The sequence below is a fragment of the Ceratotherium simum genome, chromosome 35 (assembly GCF_057802395.1).
Source record: "Ceratotherium simum simum isolate JZ-2026a chromosome 35, ASM5780239v1, whole genome shotgun sequence".
Lineage (NCBI taxonomy): Eukaryota > Metazoa > Chordata > Mammalia > Perissodactyla > Rhinocerotidae > Ceratotherium > Ceratotherium simum.
Window position 1 is genome coordinate 5,544,986 of NC_141934.1, and position 18,927 is coordinate 5,563,912.

General features: G+C 48.2%; 1 long non-coding RNA gene across 2 annotated transcripts in view; it reads right to left on the minus strand.

Annotated features, from left to right (window-relative positions):
- Positions 1–213: 213 nt before the first annotated feature.
- Positions 214–18,927, minus strand: part of LOC101401204 (uncharacterized) — a 41,548-nt gene continuing 22,834 nt past the window's right edge. For both annotated transcript variants that reach the window (XR_015549854.1, XR_015549855.1), the window contains exons 2-3: positions 389–472; positions 214–262 (exon numbers count right to left, since the gene is read on the minus strand). This is a non-coding gene — a long non-coding RNA (uncharacterized LOC101401204). The remainder of the gene's footprint in view (positions 263–388; positions 473–18,927) is intronic.

Consider the following 18,927-nt stretch of genomic DNA (forward strand, 5'->3'; position numbering starts at 1 on the left):
CAAAGCCTGCCTGGAGGTCTGGGAGGAGAGGAGAGCCTGGGAATCTCAGATCTGGAGGCCTAGACCAGACCTGTTCATGGCTGTGTCTATAGTCCTCCTGGGGCTGGAGGAGAGTGTGACACAGATGGGAGACAGGTTTTTGTCTCACTTCCCCATCAGCCTGTGTCACTGTGAGCATTACCACTACTGTCAAATGACTGACAGTAATAGTCAGCCTCGTCTTCGGCCTGGACGCCACTGATGGTCAGGGTGGCCGTGTTTCCTGAGGTGGAGCCAGAGAATCGTTCAGGAATCCCTGAAGGCCGTTCACTACCACCATAGATGACCAGCACAGGGGCCTGGCCTGTCTTCTGCTGGTACCAGCTAGCATCAGAGCTTTCTATCTCACCTCCCTGGCAGGTTATGGTGGCCGTCTGTCCCAAGGCCACGGATGCTGTTGGTGGCTGAGTCAGCTCAGAAGACTCCACAGAACCTGCAAGAGAGGAGAGGAGAGGTTAGTGTGAGGAAGAGAGTCTCATTCCCAGAGGGCACACACCCTGCAGCCTCCCCTCTGCAGAGCTGAAGGTCAGGGCCAGGCTGCTCCCTGGTTTCTTTGGGGGCTGAGCCCTGAGGGGCAGCACCTGTGCAAAGAGTGAGGAGGGCGAGCAGGAGAGAGGTCCAGGCCATGGTGGAGACGCCCCAGAGCTCTGCCTCTGAGCCCACAGCTGGGGATGTGCCTCAGGGCCTCTCTTATTTTCTAAAGAAATGCAAATCTACTTCCTTCCTTTTTGTGGTCTTGTTGGGTGTCTTCTTGCTGAGCAAAAAATGTCTCACCTTAAAAGAGATTGTGAAAGTGGATCCTATTCCCAAGGCCTGCACTTGAGTCCTCAGAGCTCTCTCTGGTGTTGAGTGATAAATTGCTGCCCCCTGCCCCCAGCACATGCACACACACCTCAGTCTGTGCCCGGGTCTTCCTCTCTGGGCTTGGGGAGAACCCCTCAGTCATGCTCTCTAGTGATGGGTCATCCATGGGGTGGGCTGTGCAGTGCTTGAAGCAGGAGCTTGTAGGGACAGTGGTCATGCTGCTGTATAAGAGGTCAGAATTCATGATCAGATACAGAAAAATTGCTCATGTGCCTCTCAGGTTATACTTTTTATGTTTAGAAAGAAAATAGAAGAAATCCTTGGTATCTAGGGCTGGGTAAGAATTCTTTGATGACCCAGAAACATGATTATTTAAAAGGGTGATCAATATACTTAGCCTCATCAAAATTAATACATTTTCCTTTTTATAACTTTCTAAAGAGCATGAAAAATACAAGCAACAGAGAAAATATATTTGCAAACCCCACATCCAATGAAGGACTAGTGTAAAGAGTATGTAAAGCACTCTCCAACTAAAGAGTAAAAATAAAATCCATTGAGAAAATAGGCAATGAACAACAACAAACATTTCATGGAAGAGGATATAGAGATGGCAAAGACCGCATGAAATTATGTTTCTAGGAAGTCATGAGAGAAATGCACGTGACAACCACAAGGATACATCTCTACATATCTATCAGAATGGCTGCAATAAAAACAGTGACAACTCTAATTGCTGGCAAGGATGTGGAGAAACTGGATCACTCATGCCTGCTGATGGGAATGTGAAATGGTGCAGCAAATTTGTAAAGAGCATGACAGCTTCTTATGAAAAGTAAACTTGTGGTTACCATGGAACCCAGCACTTGTTCCCGTGGGCATTTATTTCAGAAAATGAAAACATGCTCAGAGAGAAACTATACACAAATGTTCATACACCCTTATGCATAACACCCCAAAGTGAGAATAATCCAGGTGTCCTTCAGTGGGGGGATTCATAAACAGACTTTGGTACACTGGTACCATGGAATACTACTCAGTAAAGAAAAAGAATGACCCCTTAATGCACACAACGATGTTGATTAATGCACAGTGTATTATTTAGAGTGAAAAATGCCATGCCCAAAAGGCTACATATAATAGGACTCTGTTTTTTTATTTCTATATATCATTTCTGAAAGGAAAAAAATTTAGAAATGTAGAATCAATTAGTGGATGCCAGGGGTAGAGGCAATGAAGGGCACCTCGGAGGGAGGAACTGAATGTTGTTATAAAAGCAAACACAGAGGATCCCTGTGGATATGGAACTGTTTTGTATCCTGACTGTGATGGTGGGCATATGAACCTACTCCTGGGATAAAATCCCATCAATCTAAATACACACACACAAATGAGTACAAATTTCCTGGGGAATCTGAATTTGAAAATGGAGATTTGATCACACTCTTCACTGAACAAAATACAGATGAGAGATAAGCAGCTGAAAAGATGCTCAACATCACACGTACTAAGGAGATAAAAATTAAAGACATTATGGGACACCACTACAGATAGATTAAAATGGCTTCAAAAACCCTGACAATCTAGTGTTAATGAGGATGTGGAAACACTGGAAATCTCATAAATACCTGGTGATAATGAAAATGCAAAATCAAACATCCACATTGGAAAACAGTTTGGCAGTTTCTGCAAAAGCTCAACATACATCTACCATATGACCCAGAAATTCCGTTCTCAGGTATTTACTCGAGTGACGTGAAAGCTTATGTCCACACAAAAAAACATAACAATGTTATAAAGATTTTATTTGAAATTGCCAAAGAGTGGAACATGGAAACATCTTAAGTGTTACTTACCTGAGGAATGGATAAACCAACTGGTTCATCTGTACAAAATATTCTACTCAGCAACAAAAATGGAATGAAATATTAACATAGCACACAGACACATCTCAAACGCGTTATGCTGAGTGAAAGAAGCCAAAACCAAAAGGATCCCATGCATAATTCCATTTGTATGATGGTCTTGCAAAGACTCAACTATAGGGACAGACAACAGATCAGGAATTGTGGTGAGGGGGGTGGAGGGAGGGTGTGACTACCAAGAGGTCTGGGGAATTTATGGACAATGATTGAACTGTTTACATCGTGATTGTGGAAGTGCTTAGAACTCTATGTGCATTTATCAAAACTCACAATTTAGGGTATGTGAATTATATCTTAATAAAAGAAGAAAAAGAAAAAATAAGTTGAGGCAGGTGAAGGTTCCCAGGTGCCAACTCTCACATAGAGACTAGAGTGCAGGAAGTCTAGATGACCACAGAGCACACCCCAAGGACTGGAAGGGATGAAGGGAGTGGACATGGGCAGAGATGGATGTTAATCTGTGAAGCGGACACAGCCAGGCCCACAATAGAACAGATGGGTTCTGGTGCTGGGCCTGCTCTTCAGATCCTACTGAATGGGGTGGGAGTCCTGTCTCTATCCCACCACAGGCACAGGTCACTAGATACAGGCTGCCATCAGGAAGGGGAGTGTCCCCACTGTACCAGCTCTCTTCAGCTGAAGCAAGTCGTGGAGCTGTGGCTGCCAACACCCGAACCTCTAGGGAATGAGGACTCCATCCTGTAGGTGAGGGACCAGGATTCTGGTTGTCATGCAGAATATTCAGGACAGTGACAGACTCAATGACATTAGTTTTGGTGTAATGTCCATTAAGTAATAAAGACACACGCACACACACACACACACACACACACACACACACATACACAAAATGGACATGAAAGTACGAGAAAGGATTGCGTATAAAAAGGAACCACAAAGATAAAGATGTACTGGAAGAATTCAATAGAACATGACTAATGGGAGAAATCCAGAGAGAGACAGAGACAGACAAAAGACATTGAGTGAGAGATGCAGGATGAGCCAGAAGGGGAAGGACACCCCCTGCAGCACACTCTCACTCCAGCCCCCCTGCCTGGTCTCCCGTGTCCACTCACAGCCACATCAGCTCCAACGTGCCTCCATGTACAGGTCCTGTGACCTGTTTCAGCTGATCCCTCGACTGATTTGACACAGCTCCTCAGGCTTTAGAGAGCCCCCAAGTGTAACAATGACACTATGTGACATCCATCCTTGAGACTCTTCTAAAGCCCCAGCAACAAGTACTTTTGACATAAACTGTTACTCCCAGTCTCAAGATCACTTGGCATCTGTGAGGCCTAGTGCACGGGTGTGGAACAACCTGGAAAGGAACACGCATCCTTCACACCATTCATTAGTCACTTTCACATGACAAGAGCTGACAGTGGCCTCTGATGAGACCCTGCTCCTGTTGTAAACTTGCTGTAAGAAATGGCCTCTAATCGGCCCTTGGTCCCTCTCAGACATGGCTTTGTAGTGGCAGCTCCCTCACTGCTTGGTCACCATCTAAGCACAACAGGAGATGATATTTATCTGCCTCCCTTTTCCATTCTCTGTCATAACTTCTAGCAGTTTGTCCCTCTCTCTGTCCATCACAGGCTACTGCTGACTTTCTTCCAAGTTGTTAGCACACAAGGCCCAGGTGGACATGGGTGTGGGGTGGTCCACACTGGGGTTTGGATTTATTTCCCTACAGTCCTCCTGACTCCTTTTCCTACAGTGTAAGTGGTGGAGGAAACTCCCCACTGGAGGGACCACGGGAGACCATGTTGGGGACAAAGTCAGTGTACAGCCTTGTAGAGATCAACCCTTTACTGGAGTTGGGAGGATGGAGGATGGCCCTGTGACCCCAGCGACTCAGCCAACCACAGGCTGACACTTGTCCCTGCAGGACTGAGCCCTGAAGTCCATCTCTCCTGCCCTCCTGCACCCTGTCCACTCCCTCCCTGGGAGACCAGCCACCTCTTCCCCACCCACTCACTTGGGAGTCCTCCAGGCCACGGGCAGCTCCTGGAGCTTCCATCTCAGAGATCAGACTTGGTATACTAGCTTGGCATTCTAGGGTCCAGCCCTGAAATTCCACTTGACCCTGCTCAGGTCGTGCCCATGGAGAAGTGTTACTTTGTCAATACGGCTGTTCCATGTTGACACAAAGATGTGGGTGTGTGTGAAAGATGCTTGTTTTTCAGATTCTAGAAATGCTATTGAGGAAATCAACACATCCAGGAAACCTGCTCCTCCCAATGCATTTGACGTGGATCATCCACAGGGCTGAGACTCAGGGAGTCAACATATTTCCACCTCAGTGTCACCTGTGCCCCATGCCCTGCTGCTGTCCCTGTGGGCATGGTCTTGGTCTGTCCCTGGAAAAGTCTTGTGAGCAAAATGTGGAGCCATTCTTGGCGCCACAAGCTGAGAATCTACCACAGCTGGAGAAGAACAAACCACACTCCATGTTGGTCCTGCCACACACCTCCTAACATGCACCCACTTCCCCACTGGATCTCAACTCAGCACCCACCATGGAGTTCAGGTCTCTCTGTCATACCTCCCTGAGGGCCAAGTGCTTCCTACTGAACCCTCAACCCTGACAGGAGTCCTGCTGTACACCCTGGTGCACCCGGATTCAGGACATTAGCTGCAGATGACTTCCAGGGTCACCCCTGGAACACTGAGATCTGTGTCTCTTCCCTGAGCAGAGCCCCAGGCTGGGAGCACAGGGACAGAAGGTTCTCTGGGACACAGTCATCTCAGTCTAGCCACTCTCTCAGGGTCATTTTCCTGCCTGGCCTGGTCTGGTCTCTCTCAGCATTGTCCTCACAGGCCTGTGCTGGAGGAAACAGATGTCAGGGTGTCAATGACCTAAATTTTGACCTGCATCGGCCTCTTCATAATGGTGTCAAGGAGAGGAGGTAAACAATGATGAGGTTGGCAAGGAGAAGAGTCAAAGGTCTCAAGGTCCTACAGAGGGACAGGGAGCAGCTCACCCTGAGTCCCTGTGGAGAAGACAGAGTGGGAGGTTTTGGCTGCTCTTCCCTTTGTGTCTCTGTGTCTTACTCGTCCTGTCCATCAATTGTATGGATCTCACCACAGTGATACTCAGTTTCATCCTCAGACTGGATGTTGGAGACAGTTAAGTAGCGGTCACCCCCGGAGCTGGAGCCTGGGAAGTGGTTGGTGATCCCGTCCCCCTTGCTGTGGTTTCCCTCACTGTTGACCTTCATCACATACCCAGGGGCCTTCCCTGGTCTCTGTTGACACAGTGAATGTACTAGGTGCTGTGCTCGCTGCTCAGGGTGCAGGGGAGCTTGGCCGAGGCTCCCAGGGAGGCAGATGCAGATGGGGGCTGGGTTAGCACAGGCAGAGCACAGAGACCTGGAAACAGAAATCACCAGAATGATGCTGAATGCCCTAAGACTGGATAAATGGCCCACGGGACTATACTTGGAGGGAAATGTTGGGAGAGAGACCCCTGAGTGCCCTGGGGCACTCTGACCTGTGGGGAAAATGAGAGGCAGGAGGTAGAAAGGAACCCAGTCCATGGTGGGAGCTTCCTGGAGCTCAGCCCTGAGGCTGCACAGCTGGACTGGCCTCTCCAAGCTCCGGTCTTACCATCTCTTCTTGCAGCTCAAGAAGGGAGGAGCATTGAATGCACATCTATTCTCTATTCCCACTGTCTGAGCTCTTATCTGTGCCCTGAGCATAAGAACCTTCTGCTGGCATTTTCCTGAGGTAAGAAGAAGGGCCAGGTGTGGATTTCAGAGTCGGCTGTTGATTCTACCCAACAGAGTGTCTGCAAAGGAAGCATCAGTCATGCCCTTTGCACTTGAGCACAGCGCAGGGGACTTGGTCCTTTTAGGGTCCCCAAACCAGGACCCACAGCGCCCCCTGATGCCCCCAGGATGAATGTCATCCTACGTGTACAGCTAGTTCAACAGAATGACTCCTTCTGAGCACTCAATAGATGCCAGATCCTTGGTGAGTGTTGACATGCAACCCCTCAACCAGACATCACAATAACCCACCAGCATCCCTCTGCTTAAGGTCACCCTCTCCTCCAGTCTGATGAGGAGGGAGCCATCAATGTGAGGTTAAATGATTTCCCGAAAGTCTCCGAGACAGTGAGGAGCGAGTCAGGATTCCAATCCAAGAAAGTGACCTCAGAGCCTGACCTATCAGCCCCTCCCTGCCTGCCCCTCACCACGCCCCATGTCTTCCTGCTCCCTCATCCCAGCCCTCTGGGGCCCTCCTGTCTCCAACCTCTCTTCTGTATTCAGGTGCTCCTCTTCCCCAAGTCTGTCCTGAAGAGCACTCAGATCTTTATGGTGTTGGAATCTGTGTGTCCCAGTGAAATACAGGTCTCTCTGTGGACAGAGATGGGGACGCTCCCTATTCTCCCTCCATGACAGACAACACAGGAGCATGTGTCAGTGGGACATTGGGGAAATCAGATGGCTGGTCGGATCCTCCTGCAGGCTCATCTCCTGACAAGTTAGGATCAGGATTCCTCTAGTAACATGGTCAAGGCCATTGAGATTGGGCAGCTGTCAGAGTAGGAACAGAAACCTTTTAATATTATTATTTTTTTCTTTTTTTTTAATCTTTATTTATTTATTTGTTTTTTCCCCCAAAGCCCCAGTAGATAGTTGTACATCATAGCTGCACATCCTTCTAGTTGCTGTATGTGGGACATGGCCTCAGCATTGCTGGAGAACCAGTGCATCCGTGCGTGCCAGGGATCCGAACCCGGGCTGCCAGCAGCGGAGTGTGCGCACTTAACCTCTAAGCCACAGGGCCGGCTCAGAAACCCTTTAATATTAATAAACATTATTGCCAAGAAAGCATTTTTCACCTAAGATTCTGAACAAATCTATTTTCAAACCTAGTACTTCTGAGGATGTGATGACGCTAATTTACTTACAAAATGCTGGAGACATTGTTCATAGAAATAACGTGTGAAGCGCTGTGCTGATACCTGTGCACAGACAGGAGACCCACGTGCTCACTCCTCAGAGTTTGGTCTGAAGAGATCATTGAAGATGAGACGAGGGCCACAGGCCTCAGACACGTGCACCACTGTTCCCGCTGAGCGTGTTACACACGGCTCCTCTCCACCTTCCCGCCTCGATGCCTCCACTCCTCACACTTCACCCCTCAGAGTCTCCCCCATGGGGCCCTGCTGGCCACTCCTGCAGGCCAGTTCTGACGCCTTTGCTTCTGGGTCTCACTACAACATGGAGGGAACTTATTAGTACATCCTGGGAAAACGGACCTTCACCAAATTGATCAGTGCTTGTGAACTGGGCAAATATATCTCTTTGTGGAGAATAGCAACTCATCCAAGTTCAATAAAGTATTGCTTATGATCAGCCTTCCTATGCACAAAATATTACTTTATGATATTTCTTGAGGTTTATTGGAATGATCTTCCCACTGAAAGAGAAAGTTGCAGCAATATTTATTAAAGAAGTCACACAGACTATTGTCCTTTATTACACTGACTAATAATGAAAATGTGTGTTGATGACACATTTTCATCTTTAAAATTGTAGTTGTATTGAATACCTTGTCGTTGAGAATGGAAGGAGTGTGGACACATGTTATAAAAACTCCCTCATCACTGGGTGGCCTCGATGTTCCTGTTTTACATGGAAAGTGGAGCAGCCATTCCTCCCCTGTGAGGTTCTGTCATGGGATCCTCTATCACCCCCTGGTGGCTAGGAGTACATACTGCAAGGACAGGTACCCCAAGGAAACCTCAGCCATCTAACCTGCTCTTTACATAGGGAGGACACGAGACACATGTAGCTGCTGAGCATGAATGTGGGTAGTTCCAGCGGAAACGTGCTGTAGTTCTGACATACCCACTACATTTCAGAGACTTAGTATAAAAATAATGTGAAATATATGAATGTTTTTGTATTTAATTCTTATTGAAGTGATATTATTTCAATTGAATTAAACAAATTATATTATAAAAAACAATTCCACCTGTTTCCCTTCATTTTTTAAATGTGGCTACTGGAAATTTTCAATTACAAATGTGCTTATAATTTGATTTCTGTTGGACAGGGCTGCACAGCAAAGTCGCAATATCAGTCATTTCCTTTTGAAATAGGAGAGGGAGCGCTCTACAGCTTAAGGACAGGCCAACTGTCAGCTTTGAAAGCACAATGAGAGGCCACAGGATGGTGGTGAGGACCAGGGGCTCTGGGGTCAGAAGACCGGGGTTTGCTGCCGGGTCGGCCACTTTCTAGATCTGACCTCAGGCAGGTTGCTCATCCCTCCAGGCCTCAGCTTCCCCATCTGTAAATTGGGGTGATAATGAGAATGCTTGTTAACAGAGGATTTGTGATTAAATAAGTTAATAATATGAAGTGCTTTGGGTGATTGATACACATTAGCACATATGAATGTTTCCTTCTCCTCCTCCTATTAATATCCTTAACTCCTTATTCTTATATGTAATATAAAGCAAAGACTCCAGAGTAGTGGAGGAGGAAATTTTTGGAAACAGAAAGTCTTGAGTTTGAGACAATTGACATTGACAACATTTCCTGGCAACATCAAAATATAACATATGCACACACAACACACACACACATGCACACACAAATATGCACACACAAATGCACACAAACTCACAGTTGCACTGCCCTTAGCACAGATCACGCGAGGGCACGTCCTCCCAGCCCCCATCCTCCTCACAAGGCCTTTGGGCCCAGGGACACAGTCCTGGTTCTCCAACAGAGACATTGCAGGGTGTCCCAGAAGAACTGCAGCAGAATGACTTTGTGCTTGTCCAGATCTGTGATGTGTGTCATCACATCCCTGTTGTCTCACTAGAGTCAGCCCTGCTTGTGACTCCTCATTCTGGGAGGGGGTACCTAGTTCTGCAGAACCTGCAAACCTGAACTGCCCACGTTGACATCAATGTGTGTCCTCTGACCCGTCCAAAGAGGGCAGCATGGACCCCTGGGTGGTGTCACCTTAAAAATCAAATTCACCAGTTATTTTACCCTCAAAATGAGTTTTTTGGGAGACTAACAAAAAGTATTGCAATTCCTGATGTGCATGCTATGACAAACCAAAGGCAAATCTGGAAAACAAAGGAAGAGAGCTGCTTCTAAAAGAAAAAGAGTAGCTGCAGGACTGTTCTAAGGGAAAGTTCTTGGGGGAAAGTAACAGTTCAGGGCAGCAATGTCTCATTGATTGAGCTGTTGCTGGGTGGGGAGATAAATCTTCCTTCGGTAGTAAAGTACCTGTAGTTCGTGTTGGAGACACAAGCAACTCTCCTCAGGGTTGGGAGTAATTGATGCCATATTATCAGGTGATGAGAGCCCCCACTACAGGCCTTCCTGACTCCTTTTAGGGAAGGTCTCTTTTATTAATTTCCACAGAGGGCAGGTGAGGACTGACAGGCCCCAGAGCTGGGGCTGATGTCACTGACGAGAAGGGACACTGGGCAGAGAGAGCAGAGGCACCTCACAGTGATCCATCTGGTCAGACCTGAGAGCACAGGGGGAGTTTAATGGGTCTTAGGGACGCCATGTCCACAGCTGGCTCAGGACGACCAGGACCTGCAGCTGGAGGAGAAGCAGATCAGATTGATGTTCAGGGACTCAGTCGTGATCTCAGTTGCCACTGAGGACCCTCTCACTGATAAAATGGGGTTCTTGTCTCACTTATGGCCTGACTGGGAGGCTGTAGAGACCACCCTTCTTCGTGTCGGAGAGTTGCTCACTATAGTGCAACCTGGAAATCAGGCACAAGAGATGGGTCCTTTAGGGGATGGTCAGGTGTCTTTCTGAGCTGTCAGTTCATGCCCCACCTGAATCCCTGAGAGCTTGGTGGTGCCCCTACAACCTACAGAGCCGTGCACCCACAACCTACCCCTCCAAGGGAAAGGATGGCCCAACCATGGTAGAAACGCTGTTATGAGTTGAATTGTGTTCCCTCTGAAATCCATATATTGAAGTCCTAACCCCAGTACCTCTGAATGTGACCTTATTGGAAATAAGACCACTGTGGATGTAATTAGTTAATTTAAGATGAGATCATACTGCAGTAGGGTAGACCCCTAAACCAACCTGGCTGGTGTCCTTACTAAAAGAGAAATTTGGAGATGCTCACAACAGAGAACACCATGTGAATACGGAGGCATAATCTACAAGCAAGGAATGCCAATGATTTCCAGCAAATCACCAGAACCTGGAAGAGAGGCATGGAGCAGATTCTCCTTCACAGCCCACAATTACACCAACACTGCTGACACCTCATCTCAGACTTTTAATCCCAGAACCGTGAGACAGTAAATCTCCATTCTCAGCCCCCAGTGTGTGGTGCTCTGTGACAGTCACCCTAGCAAACTAACTCAGTCACCCCTAGAAGTGTCCTCTCAAGGCTTCAGCAGCAGGGCTGGGCTCCTTCCAGCCACTTTGTCTCTATGATCACAACCCTCTGGAGAGGGGTCTCCTTCCATGTTCTTCTCTCCCCTAAAGTGTCCATTCTCCTCCCAGGAGCCTGTCTTAAGTCCCCAAGCAGCACAGTTTCTCCCATAACCTAAGACCTGTCTTCCCCCATGCCTGCTCCTTCTGGGATCGTGGTGGGGAGTGACACACACAGTCTCCAGATCCTTGTCCTGTCCCACAAGAACATTCTATAGTTTCCCATGTGAAGCATCACCATGACTATGAATATTCAGAGTCACTACCTTGTTGAGCTCTGTGCACAATCTCTCCTTCCGAGAACTGAGTCTAACTGACAAAGGTATAAATGAGATATGACATGTGCTAAGACCTTCCAAAGGGGACATACAGGGTCCTGTGACAACATTCAGGAAAGGAATCTCACTTAGTCTTTATGTCATTGATGGCCTCCCTTAGGATGGGACTTTTAAACAGAACCTTGAAGGGTAATTTAGTGTTAACCTGGTAAGGTTCAGTACCCTTAAGAGTACTGACTAGGGGTAGGGACTGAGATAAACCATGGGGTTGAGAAAGGGATTTATGAGGAGGTTCCAGGCATCTTTGTTGGTAGGACCCATGGCTCCTTCAGGGCCCCAAAGCTTCTGGCTACAAACCAAGTCTGACCCCACATGGGGAGGAAGATCCCCCCAGGATCTGATTACTTGGATAATAGGCAAGTCAGGCCAGGGTCACCTGCCCTCACATTCCTCTCCCTGGTAATGGGAACAGAGGACACATCTGAAAAGCTGGAGAGAGAGGACCCCTTCCCAGGATGGGGTGGACAACAGTAGCTGGAGGAAGGACCTCAAGGTGACCCCCCTGCACTGTCCCAACCTGGACTCTGACCATCAGGACGTCATCTATACCTGCCTCTCCCTTGCAGATCAGGTACATGTCTGAGCACACAGACCACAGGAAGGGACAGAGCCTTTGTTCCCAAGTGGCCTCAATTAACTGATGCTCCTAAGGATGAACTTTGTCAAGTGGTGGGAGAGAGGAGAGACCTCATTCCTTAAGCCTTGAACCTAGAATGTATCTTACTCCAGGGTAGCTGACAACAGACCAGGCGGGCAGGAGTGCAGTGAGGCCAGCCCAGGATGGTTTGGTCTCACTTCTTACCACTAAGAAGCAAGGGGAATGAGCCACCGCCCTCCTGCCCCCTGCATAGGAACAGCAATAATAAGCAGCCTCATGGCTGGACTGGAGCTGAGAGATGCTCAGTGAGTCCATGTTCCCAGATTTGGAGTCTGGAGTCTGTGAGGTTTTGTTCTTGACCCGCACTAATGCATATCAATCTGTGCCAGGAGCTCTCGACAACAGGAGATGTGACTATAACCTCCAATGTCCCTGATGTTTCAGCATAGGTGATGGTGACCATCTGTCCAGGGGCCTCAATGCCTAAGGAGGCTGAGCAGGACAGATTGGGTCCCCAACTCTGATGGGAGGGAGAAATGTGGACAGAACTGAGTGCAGGACGAAGACCCCATGTACCCTGTGTTGGAGGGAGAGCAGGTCTCCTGTGCCTCACAGTCTGTGCCTTCCTGTGGGGACTCTCACCTGAGCTGTGAGTAGCAGGTGAGCAGGAATGAAGCCACTCAAAGTAAGGTCCTCAGAGGTCCAGCAGCACCGGCTCCCCTGGGAGCTGTCAGACATGCAGATTCCCGGGCACCACCCTGATCTGCTGCAGTCACATCTTGCGGAGACGCCCAGGGGACTGTGTGCTCATTGAGGTCTCAGGAGCTCTGGCCTAGGTGACCATGGAAACTCTCTCTTCCTCCTGCTTGTCTCCCCAAGTCCTTCCTGGGCCACCTCAGTCTTGGGGCTTAACTGTCCTGCCCTCGTCAAATGAGCTTGATTCAGATTCTAGACCCTGAAATGATGTGGGGAAATGTTTAAGAATAGACTTTTTCACAACCACATGGGTGGTGTGTGTGCGGGGATGGTGTTCCAGCGGGACGTCCAGACAGAAATGGGTGGTTCCTGTTCTTTCCTTGATCTCACTCAGCCCCAGTTGATCTGGACTTTCTTACTTTCTACACACCTCATGCTCGCTTCTGTCTTCTAGTTTCAATATGTTTTTCTCTCTGATTGAAAACCTTCCCCTGACCCTGCTCCTTACCAACGCCTGAATCCTAGTCATCGTTTCATTCTGTGACTGTATCACGTGTCTAGGAAGTGACCTCTAAACACCAGAACATTGAGAAATGTGGATTTACAATCCTTTATTATTTATCATCAAGTATCCTCGCAGTTTATGATGAGAAACATAGGATTAAGAAAAACGGAACATGAAAACCCTATGAATAGCAGAGAAGCATTGTCTAGTATAGAGCTGGAAGGTGAGAGGATGGCACAAAAGAGTGGGAAGGGGTCTACTGTTCTGTACATGGGGTCACTAAGTCACTACTATTGTCCACCCCATCCTGGGAAGGAGTCCTCTCTGTCCAGCTCTTCAGATCTGTCCTCTCTTCCCACTACCAAGGAGAGGAATGTGAGGGCAGGTGACCCTGGCCTGACTTGCCTGTTACCCAAGGAGTCAGAATTGGCTCAATGACACTAACAAAAACAATCCTCACATTAGGTGTGGGACATCCAGATTCTTTGCATGGAATAACTCCCCCCACCCCGTCCCATCTCTGCACCTCCACTCTCACCTGTTTGAGGCTGTAATAGGACTAGAAACACAACCAGAAGCAATGTCTGCTGCGTGAAAACATTGTGACTCTTGGGAAGATCATGACTGTTGTCCTTTACTCTGTTAAGATGGTACATTCCATTAACTGACTTCCTGGTGTTATGACAACCTTGCATTTCAGCAGTAAATACCACTTGGTCACAGTGTATATTCCTATTTTTTGTGTTTTTTTTTTTTTTTTTGCTGAGGGAGATTTGCCCTGAGCTAACATCCATGCCATCCTTCCTCTATTTTTTAGTATGTGGGCCACCAGCACAGCATGGCTGCTAACAGAGTGGTGTAGGTCTGTGCCCAGGAACCAAACTTGAGCTGCCAAAGTGGAACTTAACCACAAGGCCACCTGAACTGGCCTGTATATTCCTTTCTCTATGTTGTTGAACAGTTTTTCTAGTATCTTACGTAGAATTTTTATGTTTTTATCCATAAGTGTTATTGATCTATAGCTTTCATTCCTGGTGATCTCTTTATCTGGTTTTGGTATCAGAGTAATAGTGGGGTCATAGGATGAAGTGGTAAGTATTCTTTCCTCTTCTATGTTTTGGAAGTGCTTGTGAATAATTTGTATTAATTCTTTAAATATTTGATGGAATTCACCAGTGAAGCCATCTGTGTCTGGACATTTCTTTGTGGGTAGTTTTTTATTACTGATTTAATCTCTTTCCTGGTTGCAGATTTTATCAGATTTTCTATTTTTTCTTGAGTCAGTTTCAGTAATTTGTGTCTTTCTAGGAATTTGTCTAGTTCATCTAACTTTTTGTCATGCCGCTGTTCGTAGTATTCCTTCACAACCTTCAAGACCTTTTTTATTTCTGTAAAGTCAGTTAGGAATGGCTCCTCTTTACTTCCTGATTTTAGTAATTTGTCTTATTTTTTAAAAGATCAGTCTAACTAAAGGTTTGTCAATAGTGTTGATGTTTTCAAAGAACCAACTTTTAATTTTGTTGATTTTCTGTAATGTGTTTCCTACTATCTCTTGCCTTAATTTCTGCTCTAATTTTTATTACAGTCATGCACTGCATGATGACATTTCAGTCAATACAGGCTGTATATATGACGGTGGTTCTATAAGATTAGTACCATACAGACTAGGTGTGGAGTAGGCTATACCATCCAAGTTTCTTTAAGCGCACTCTATGATGTTCACACAATGACAAAATTACCTAAAGAGGCATTTCTCAGAACACATCCCTGTCGTCAAAAGATGCATGACTGCATTACTTCCTCTGCCTGCTTTTGGTTCAGTTTATTCCTATTTTTACAGTGTCTTAGGGTGGACTGTTAACTTACTTATTTTTCCCACGACTGATGCAAGTTCTCCCGACTATTCAATCTGATGCCTTAACTAGGAGCTTCCCCTTCTGACTGGGGAACAAGCACTATATGATTGTGTGAGTGTGAGCCTGTGGAAAATTCCTCTAGTGTCTCTGGGTGGTTCTTTCCTCAACCTCACTCAGTTTCTTCCCACACATGACTCATCTGTCCTCTTAGGAATATTTGCAGAACTCCAGGATTCTCTCTCTGTGCAGATCGCTCCTCTTCCATACTCTTCCCTCTAGACTTTTATTGTCTCTTTGGCTCCCTGGAAGCCCACTGTGACATAGAGAATTTCATGCAGTAGGACTTCAGGTGATGTCTCTGGAATGAAGTGTGGAGGGAAGACTGGGCAGGCCTGCCCTGTGCTTACAGTTGAAGACTCAGCTGGGAGGCCCTGCAAGCTCATCCTGAACTCAGGGAGGGCCTTGTAGTCTTGGCATCAGGCAGTCACTGGACCAGAGTCACACTCAGAGAGGGGGCATAACCTGGGAAGAGGAAATTCTCCGCAAACAATGACTCATCCCAGTGAGGGCACAGCTGTGAATAGCAGGTGCTCCCAGCCAGTTTTGGTGGGTGGGTCACCATTAAATTTGTGTCTAAGTGGACACCACAGTGTCCACTAAACTGGCTTTCTTCATTCCAAATCCCAGGCTGCCATGGGATTTAGGGAGCTCATCTGGGGCAGGAGGTTCTGGGGAGTAATCCAGAACAGCTGGCCAAGGAGAGACTGTTCACCACTATATGGAAATCCAAGGATCATAGACCAGTAGACATGTCTCCCTCTCTCTGTTCTTCAGGACAGGGCCTGGTTCTCCAGCTCATATTCTGGCCCAGAAAACACCAGCACATCTTGTCCTATCAGTCCTAAATGCACTCCTGATCCACCCTCTGCAGAGCCTGCATGGAGGACTGGGAGGAGGGGGCAGCCTAGGGATCTCCTATCTGGGAACCTGGGCCAGACCTCCTCATGGCCTTGTCTAGAGTCCTCCTGGGGCTGGCAGACAGTGTGACACAGATGGAAAGGGGTTTTTGTCTTACTTCTCCGTCTGCCTGTGTCACTATGAGCATTAATACTGTCCCACACATGACAGTAATACTCAGCCTCGTCCTCGGCTTTGGCCCCAGCGTTGGAGCCGGAGAATCGTTCATGGATCCCTGAGGGGCAGTTGCTGCTCTTATAGATGACCAGTACAGGAGCGTGGCCTGGCTTCTGCTGGTACCAGTGCACATAGTAACTTCCTAGGCTCTCTCCCTGGCAGGTGATCCTGGCCATCTGTCCCAGGGCAACCGACACCAAGGGCAGCTGTGTCAGCCCATGTGATGCCATGAATCCTGAAAGAGACAAGGAGACGTGGGCAGGAAGATGAAGGAACTGTTCCTAGGAGACTCTCACCTGCCTGGCAGGGACTGAGCTGCAGAGACTCTGTGGGCCCCCTGGGCACCCTCGGCCATCAGTCTTAGCGCCAGTGACCCGTGAGCTTGGCTGGAGAATGGAGTCTTTGAACAAATGAGAAAACTCCACCTTCCTCTGGGCAAGTGCAGCCCCTCAGGGCTCACAGAGAGCCAGTGAGCAGAGTGGGGGGATTCAGTCCCACCAGCCCCTTATCGTGCAGCAGATTCATGAGCATCCTGCCCAACACAGGCAGCACCCTGCTGAGCTCAGAGACAGGGCCAGGCTTGTCCCAGAGCCCTGGGGCTGGGGGTGGGTAGGAGCCTGGATGCAGCACCTGTGCAGTGAGCTAGGAGGCTGAAGAGGAGAGGGGTCTAGACCATGATGGAGTTGCCCGGATCCTGATCCCTAAGGCCCTAGGCTATGTAGGCTTCCTCCCAGGCCTCTCTTATCCCCTTTCTGGAGGGAGCTTCTGGGTATGCAAATCAGCCAGGGCTCAGCAGGTGCTGCCTGAGGAGCTTTGTGGTTTCAGAGAAGGGCTCAGCCCCAAGGGACACAGAAGGGGAGGGTTGTCCCCTGCAGTCCCCACCCTCAGCCCAGGAGATTCTCTTTCTCATGTTGTCACGTAGTCTAGGACCAACGTCTCCACCCCAAACTGTGTCCTGGCCTCACTCCTGGGCTGGCCTGGCCACAGCAGAGCTTAGTGGTGAAGTCTGTCTGCTTTTTCTGAAGCCATTCTACAGGTGACACTAAAAGGCTTAGACAGGGGTGGGGTCCTAACCCAGATCACAGCTCCTGAGCACCGAGCCTGAAGAAAGTGCCTCCCTTGCCAAACACACAAAGAGTAATCGAGGGGCTGCGAGTTTCTGCCCTTGTTGTAAGCTCCTGGGGCAGGTCATAGGGCTGTGCCTCAGTGTCCCCAGTGTTACTCAGGGCCAGGGACAGAACATGCTAGAAAGAAATGCTGTATAAAGTGAGAGCTGGCTCAAACTCGAAGAGCACCTGAAGTGAGTGGTTATTATAATTAAGTGCTGTTAGTTATTTGGAAATTAATTAAGTAATAAAGAGTCTTAATTTAATTAATCCAGTCAATAAAGTTTATCCAGCAACTGCCGTGTGCTAGGCACTCATCCCCCTGTGAGGAGCAGCCGTGTCTGCAGGACAGGAGCCTCTCAGAGCAGAGGGAGGGAGGGGGGAACCTTGATCCCAGGGTGGACAAGCGTGTGTGGACAGTGACAACATCATATCAGGACTGGGCTGTGTGGGGGAACTGAAGTGCCTGAACCTTGGCCAGAGAAATAGGCAATTTCTATTAGATTGAGATCAAAGGGGTACAGAGTCAGAAAATGTGTACATTGTTGTCTAGGATGATGCTATAGAAATAAATGACCCCTCTCCCTCAGGTGTTAGGTCATGGTTACTAACTGTCCTGCATGTTACACTCTCCTCAGATTTTAACACCCATATGCCCAGCCCCTTGTCAGGTGACTCTCTGCTGCCCCCTGGTGGCTGCTCCACACTGACTGCTGGAGGCACCAGGGCATCCTGTGTCCAGGTGTAGATTCTGAATCTACTGCTCAGGTGGTGATTGCCTGATCCATGCACCGCTGGCCCCAGGGCAGCAATTACTCTTCTCTATGAGGCCCATGCCTGCGTTAGACCAGGAAGGAGGGGCTCAGATCACCCATGAAAACATGAAGATGCCTGTTTGGAGGAGGTGGTGGCAGGGCCCACCTGAGGCTTCCTGCACATACCTACAAGGTCATAGGTGGTCATCTAGGTGGTCCTGGGATTGGCAATGGGGACACAGGACTCAGAGAATGCCTCTTATTGGTGCCAGCTGTAGGTGCAGAGCTGAAGTGGGGCCGTGGTGGCTACTGCAACATAAACAGGGACAGAGGAATAGCCACTCAACAAATATTTATTGAGAGCCACTTTGTCTGGCACATTCCATCCTGGGCATTCAGCACGAACAAGACCTAGTCCCTGCTCTCAGGAGTTTCCATCCTGTGGGTGAGACAGTGCAGTGAACGCACTTGGTTTGCAGATACAGGGGACAGTCCCCATGACTTTCTACCTGTACATTGTCCCCTCTATTTGTTTAAAAGTCAGACAGTGTTACCAGGTCCCTGCCAGCCTGGAATGATCATTTAGCCCAGCAATGGCGCAAGGGATGTAAGGGTCAGTTGGCTGGAGTTCTTTTCAAGGAAATTTCACTCCTGTGAAGGAAAAAAGAGACAGGATTTATGCATCACCTTTCCTCTTAAATATGGGTGTGATACCTGGAGCTGC